Source organism: Macrobrachium nipponense, chromosome 30, assembly GCF_015104395.2.
Source record: "Macrobrachium nipponense isolate FS-2020 chromosome 30, ASM1510439v2, whole genome shotgun sequence".
Taxonomy (NCBI): Eukaryota; Metazoa; Arthropoda; class Malacostraca; order Decapoda; family Palaemonidae; genus Macrobrachium; species Macrobrachium nipponense.
Window position 1 is genome coordinate 1,078,081 of NC_087218.1, and position 6,807 is coordinate 1,084,887.

At 43.0% G+C, this 6,807-nt stretch overlaps 1 long non-coding RNA gene across 1 annotated transcript in view; it reads right to left on the minus strand.

Annotated features, from left to right (window-relative positions):
- Positions 1–696: 696 nt before the first annotated feature.
- Positions 697–6,807, minus strand: part of LOC135202219 (uncharacterized) — a 35,245-nt gene continuing 29,134 nt past the window's right edge. The window contains exons 3-4 of the long non-coding RNA XR_010311683.1: positions 1,424–1,511; positions 697–1,176 (exon numbers count right to left, since the gene is read on the minus strand). This is a non-coding gene — a long non-coding RNA (uncharacterized LOC135202219). The remainder of the gene's footprint in view (positions 1,177–1,423; positions 1,512–6,807) is intronic.

Genomic DNA, 6,807 nt, shown 5'->3' on the forward strand with positions numbered 1-6,807 from the left:
AAACAATAGCGGAGATTGTAACTGTGCGGTGATCGGCGACACTTACGGGCCGCCTTATGGTGGGGTAAATGCTGATTGGCTTAGAACTGACTACCCGCTTAATGACGCTCGCTCTCATTGGCTCACTCTTGAGCTGCGCACGTGCTTCCTTGTGGTTCTAACTGACTCTTATAAGGCTGTAACCTCCGCACGGACACAACGTTCATCATGTAGACAAAAACGATAATTCCTACTGCTCAAGTAGGGATTTTGACCTTTTTGAAACTCCTGAATAGTATAGAAATGCAACAAATAGACAGAGAAAACGTTGCCAAATCTACTGGTTCTCATAACTCAATACTATTGTTGGGGGTGGCGTTTACACCTCTCTGGTTCTGAAGCCCTCAAATCAATCTTCACATACATAATTAAAATAACTTTATATACAGTAACTATTATTCATGTGACAGCACAGATTTATAGCAATCATAAACATCATCAGCACATTTTTTTACCTTGCCTGACCTGGGTGGTCTGAGGCCAACAGCTGCTGTTCACTTGGGTTCCACCATTTACCAGGGATAATAGGTCTGGTTCCTTCTCCACTCGGGGTTACACTATGATCAAATAACTCATAGGTGCTAACCCTAAACTGTTCTTGTGTATCTTTTCTAATTCATCTTTCATTTCCTGAATATCTCATCATCATCCTTGATTATAATTAGTCCTAAATGAACTAGAAGTGGAGGGATGAAACTGTGGAGAGCTTCTGTGTTCTTCTTGTTCCCGGATCTTATGACCAAGACTAGTTCTACCATTAGTGTCTAATGAATGAGAAGATTTATAATGCCCACTGCCTGTCCTTTCACTTTGGTTACTTGTACTAATTTTTTTTTTACTTGGGAGATCGTCTGCCACAGCCAGTCCTTTTATTTGTAATAACCCTGCTATCTTAACTAGTCTTGATAGGTCCTTTTGTGCCACTAACACCACGACTGCATACATATAACTAAGAAGAACCTCTAGTTCATATTTTCTATCATACTGTAACAACATTAAGGGGTGCTTACCAGCACTCGCTAACTCAGACATTGCTTCTACATAAGTACTACACTTTAATAACACAATTCTATGAACATGGTAAAACTTTCCTCCACAAGCTACTGTAGCATCTGTGTTCCTATTCTGTGAATAATTCTGTAAATAAGAGGGAAAACATGTCTTAATTTAATGAATATAGTAGGGAATTTAATTATGAATAAATCAGTAGCATATATTCCATAAAAAAAATCCTATGATTAACCGAAAGTAGTTTTTTTATACTGTATGGATGAGCACAAACTAACATTAGATACAGTAATTAGATACTTTACTGTACTTCCTTGTGAAACAGTGCAACGAAAAGTAAAACAACTTATGATACCATGGACATTTTTTTACAAACCTTCTGACGTCTTTGGGACAACATGTGACTAAATGTTGTGGTATCACCAAGCGTGTTATCCGCCATAATCCCTATGGTGTTATTTCATCTGCAGTGAAAAAATGAAAATTAGTACATTTTAAATAAGTAACAAACACCTTCCTATGCTAAAGATAATAAGGCTGGTAATGCATTGCGAGTGGTACTTTACTCCTGAATATAAAAAATCTTCAATTGTTTACAACCAACCCACAATTGCATGTTGAAAACCAGTTGTTATTACATACTTTCTTAAAAACCCATAACACACAAGATGTCTTATTTCCATTAAGAAAATCCAAATTGCACCATCTTGTTCTGTTAGGAAAAAAGGCTTCCACTAAGCATCTCCTGGGCAAACTGTTATGCCTCCCACTAATCCTCATTCTATGTGCATGGAGCGCTGAACAGAATGAGTGTGAGGTGGGAGGACGCGTGCATTGTAACTGAGGTGGAAAGACAAAGATACAGTATCTCTAATCACCTAGGCAAAAAAACTTTTAGTAGAAGCTCATCTGCCACTTGACCCATCTATTAGTATAAAGTTTCCAATGTGTGTATGTGAGTAACCCCAGAAAATTGTTGAGCAGCAATGATTTCAAAAGATTCATTAAGCACTCAATACAATTAACTGAGAATGATAAAAGATTTTTGGAGAAGAGAGCATGGACAGTCAGTAAGTTTTGAGTCTGGTGAGTGTTGAAAGAGGTTGTAAAGAGAGGAAGATTAAATGTAGGTAAGCTTGGAAAGAAATATGAGGGACCTTATTTACACCGTAGTAACTAAAGTGTGGTCGAGTGGGTTGTTGGTGTCTGAGAATGAAGATGGCATGTATGTTAGATTAGGGAACATCATAGTCAGTTGTGTAAATGGTGTAAACCAGGGAGGTTAGATTTATGGAGATGCCCTAACCATACAGACCCATCACTAATCTGTAATGCCAGGTCAGTCAGCAAGGGCTCTAAGAAAGCTGGTTAAAAAGACCTTCGAAAAACATTGGCATTTACAGAAATAAATGAACTAATTGTTCACTGTTATTTTCTTTTCCTTTTTCTTTCTTTTTGTTTTCTTTTAAGGAAGATACAGAAACTTTCTGAACCATATTCATTATTCATTTTTGGTTAAAGTGCAATAAAGATATAACGGAAACATAAAACAGGCTTAAACACAGCGAAACAACCACCAATTCCATATAACTCCTTGATAGAAACTGAGACTAAACTACAAAATAAGGGAAACACAGCAGCCTACTTCAGGCAAATTTCATACACAACAATTATCAGATTAATTAAGAAGCTGTTTGTCCTGAAAACATTTGCATCTTTATACCAAGACCTGAAAGTTTAAGTAATACAGGATCCAGGTGTTTAATCAGCACAATAAATCACAGACACTTGAAAAGTAGTTTCTATAATCTAAAAATAAGAATGTAAGCATTGCATACGTACATATGTATGTTGTATGCCAACAGATTGTTAAAATTAGCATTACTGGCCAATGAGTGTAGCCAATAACTTTGCAAATGTCTGTTGACTCTGCATTTGATTTGAGCAAGCAATGTTGCCAAAAACTGTTTTCCAACTTAAGAATATCATACTTGGAAGTAATTTTTATGAAATAGCTTTAATAAGCAAAACACAACAACTTTCTAGCAGCTCACTCTCATACATATATTCTGCTATAGTATTTGAAATGATATTGTAATGATACAATTAAGTTTGTTCATACTTACCTGGCAGATATATATATAGCTGTATTTTCCGAAGTCCGACAGAAATTAAAAAACTTACGACACACGTAGTGGGAGTCAGGTGGTTAGTACCCATTCCCGCCGCTGGGAGGCGCGGTATCAGGGAATCATTCCCATTTTCTATTCATAATTTTTATTTCCACTGTCTCCTGAGGGGAGGTGGGTAAAAAAAAGGGTACTTAATTATATATATCTGCCAGGTAAGTTATGAACAAACTTAATTGTATCATTACAATATCATTTTGTTCATGAAACTTACCTGTCAGATATATATATAGCTGAATCCCACCTTTGGTGGTGGGAGTAGACAGAATAGAAGATTTTAGGAAACATATATATGCAGATAAATGATATCTTGATTCCTTACCTGTTAGCATAGCTGACTTCGTGGTTACTGCGCGTAAGTCTGCTTGTGCTATAGAGTTGCCAGCGAGGTAGAGACCTATATAGCTGGTGCACTCAAGATGATCTGTCAACGGGGCGTGACCACGATGTGACTAGACCATTGACCATACAATGAGGGCAACAAAGTAAAAAACCACCTGGCCTAGTCTACCAAAGGTATACCACTAAACTAGACTAAAGAAGGGAGATCCGCCTCGGGCGGTCAAACCCACAACAACACACACAATTAAAAGCTCATCTAACCACTAAAGGAAAGGATGAGTGCTACCTCCTGCCCCCAAAACAGTGTCTGCAGCGACGTATGGTCCAAGCGACGAGCAATGTTTGTATGTCGCTTTCACCTCCCGCAGGTAGTGTGAAGCGAACACCGAGTTGCTCCGCCAATATGTGGGCACTCAAAATGTCACTGAGTGCCATATTTCTGTGAAAGGCTATCGAGGTCGAAATAGCCCTCACCTCGTGGGCATTCACTTTTAAAAGCTTCATGTCACTATCACTACATGTGGAATGAGCTTTCCTTAATGTGTCTCTCAAGAAGAAAGAAAGCGCGTTCTTTGACATGGAAGATCGGCTTCTTAACCGAGCACCACAAGTTGCCCGAAGGTCCTCTACAGTCCTTCGTTCTGTCTAAATAGAATTTGAGAAGCCCTTACAGACAGGGCACAGGACTCTCTCTGGCTCATTACCCACGATCTCTGTCAAACCTTGATTTCAAATGTCTTGGGCCAAGGGTGGACGGGTTTTCGTTCTTTGCTAAGAACATAGGGCTTAAAGAACAAACAGCATCAGAGTTCTTAAACCCAACATGCTTGCTTATAGCCTGGATCTCACTAACTCTCTTCGCCGTCGCCAGAGCAGTTAGAAAAGTGTCTTCCTTGTGGTTCTAAGCGAAGCTAAGTTGAGAGGTTCAAAATTACTGGACATCAAAAACTTTAGAACAATGTCTAAATTCCAAGAAGGACTCTTGGTTGAGGTACCTTCGAAGTCTCGAAAGACTTAAGAAGATCATGAAGGTCTCTGTTGTTGGCTAAGTCCAGTCCTCTATGCCTAAAGACTACAGAAAGCACACTCTGTAGCCTTTTATCGTAGGCACCGCTAAGCGAACTTCATTCTCAAGTAGAGAAGGAAGTCTGCGATCTGGCTCACAGAGGTAGAGGTGGAGGAAATGTCTTCTTCCTGCACCAGCTCCGGAAAACACGCCCACTTGGATTGGTATACGGCAATAGAAGAAGGTCTTCTTGCCGTTTGCGATTGCTTTCGCCACGGTCTTGAAAAAACCCCTCGCTCTGGCCAACTTCTGGATAGTCTGAACGCAGTCAGACTCAGAGCGGGGATGGTTTTTGTGATACCTCTCGAAGTGGGGCTGTTTGAGTAGATCTATCCTTGGAGGCAGAGTCCTCGGAAAGTCTACAGAAAGGACATGACCTCTGTGAACCAGTCGGTCGCTGGCCAGAAGGGGGCGATGAGAGTCATCCTCGTTCCCTCTGATGCCGCGAATTTTCTTATTACTTCCCCTAGGACCTTGAAAGGGGAGAAAGGCATATACGTCTAGTCCCGTCCAGTCCCAAAGAAGGGCGTCTACTGCTACTGCTCCTGGGTCTAGAACAGGTGAGCAGTACAGCGGGAGTCTCGTTGTCCTGGAAGTTGCGAAGATGTCTACGAGAGGACATCCCCATAACTTCCACAACCTCTGGCATATTTTCCTGATGAAGGGTCCACTCCGTCGGCAGAAGTTGACCTTGTCGACTGAGCAGATCTGCACGGACGTTTTCTACCCGATATGAATCTCGTCAGTATAGAGACGTCGTGTGCCTTCGCCCATAACAGGATCTCCTTTGCAAGGAAGAACAGGGATCGAGAGTGGGTTCCTCCCTGTTTTCTGAGGTATGCCAGGGCTGTGGTGTTGTCCGAGTTGATCTGCACCACATTGCCGGAGACTTCGTTCTGAAAGAAACTGGAGCGCCAGATGAACTGCTGCCAGCTCCTTGAGGTTTATGTGCCAGGACACCTGTTCCCCTCTCCAGGTGCCTGACACTTCCTCCCCCCCCAGTGTTGCTCCCCACCCCCCCCGTGGAAGACGCGTCGGAAAACAACACTAGGTCGGGGTTCTGAAGCTTGAGGGAAAGACCCTCTGCGAGCTTCAAAGGGTCGGTCCACCATCTTAGGTGTTCCTTTACCTCTTCTGATAACACCAGAATCGAATCCAAAGTGTGGTGCTTCCAATTGTCGGCAAGGAAGAATTGAAGAGGTCTGAGGTGCAACCTCCCTAGGGAAACAAACTTCTCCAGTGAGGAAATGGTCCCCAGCAGACTCATCCATTCCCTCCACCGAGCATGATTCCTTCCCCAGAAAGGTTGACACTTTGCTTAGGCAATCTAGTTGTCGCCCCTGGGACGGAAAAGCCCGAAAAGCCACTGAGTCCATCTGAATCCCCAGATAGACTAAAGACTGAGAAGGGGTCAGATGTGACTTTTCGAGGTTCACCAGAAGCCCCAGGGACTTCGTTAACGACAAAGGTCGTGTGAAGGTCCTCCAGACACCGGTCTTTCGAGGAGGCTCGTACGAGCCAGTCGTCCAGGTAGAGAGAGATCCTGACATTGGAAAGATGAAAGCCACCTCGCAATGTTCTTCATCAGTAGGGTGAATACCATGGGAGCAGTGCTGAGTCCAAAGCAGAGAGCCCTGAATTGAAACACTTTTCCTTTCAGGACAAACCGCAGGTATTTCCTGGACTGGGGGTGGATGGGGACGTGGAAATACGCGTCCTGGAGATCTAGTGAAGCCATCCAATCCCCCGGTCTCAAGGCTCCCCATCACTGACTGAGGTGTCTCCATCTTGAACCTCTGCTTGATGACAAAGAGGTTCAGGTTGCTGACATCGAGTACCGGTCGCCATCCCTCCCCGACTGCTTTGGCACCAGGAACAGTCTGTTGTAAAAATCGGGGAATTCAAGTCGGAGACCTGTTCTACGGCGTGTTTTTCACGATCATCTGATCTAACAGATCGTAAAGCACTTGTTGCTTTCTCCCCGATAGGAAGGAGACATGTCCCTGGGTGTCGTAGACAGAGCGGGGGTGGTTTCAGGAACGGGATCCGGTAACCCTTCTTTAAGATGTCCCACGGACCATTTGTCCGCACCTCTCTCTTTCCCCAGGCTTGCGCAAAAAGCTGAAGCCTGGCTCCAACCGGTGACTGAAGGACTTCTGCTTC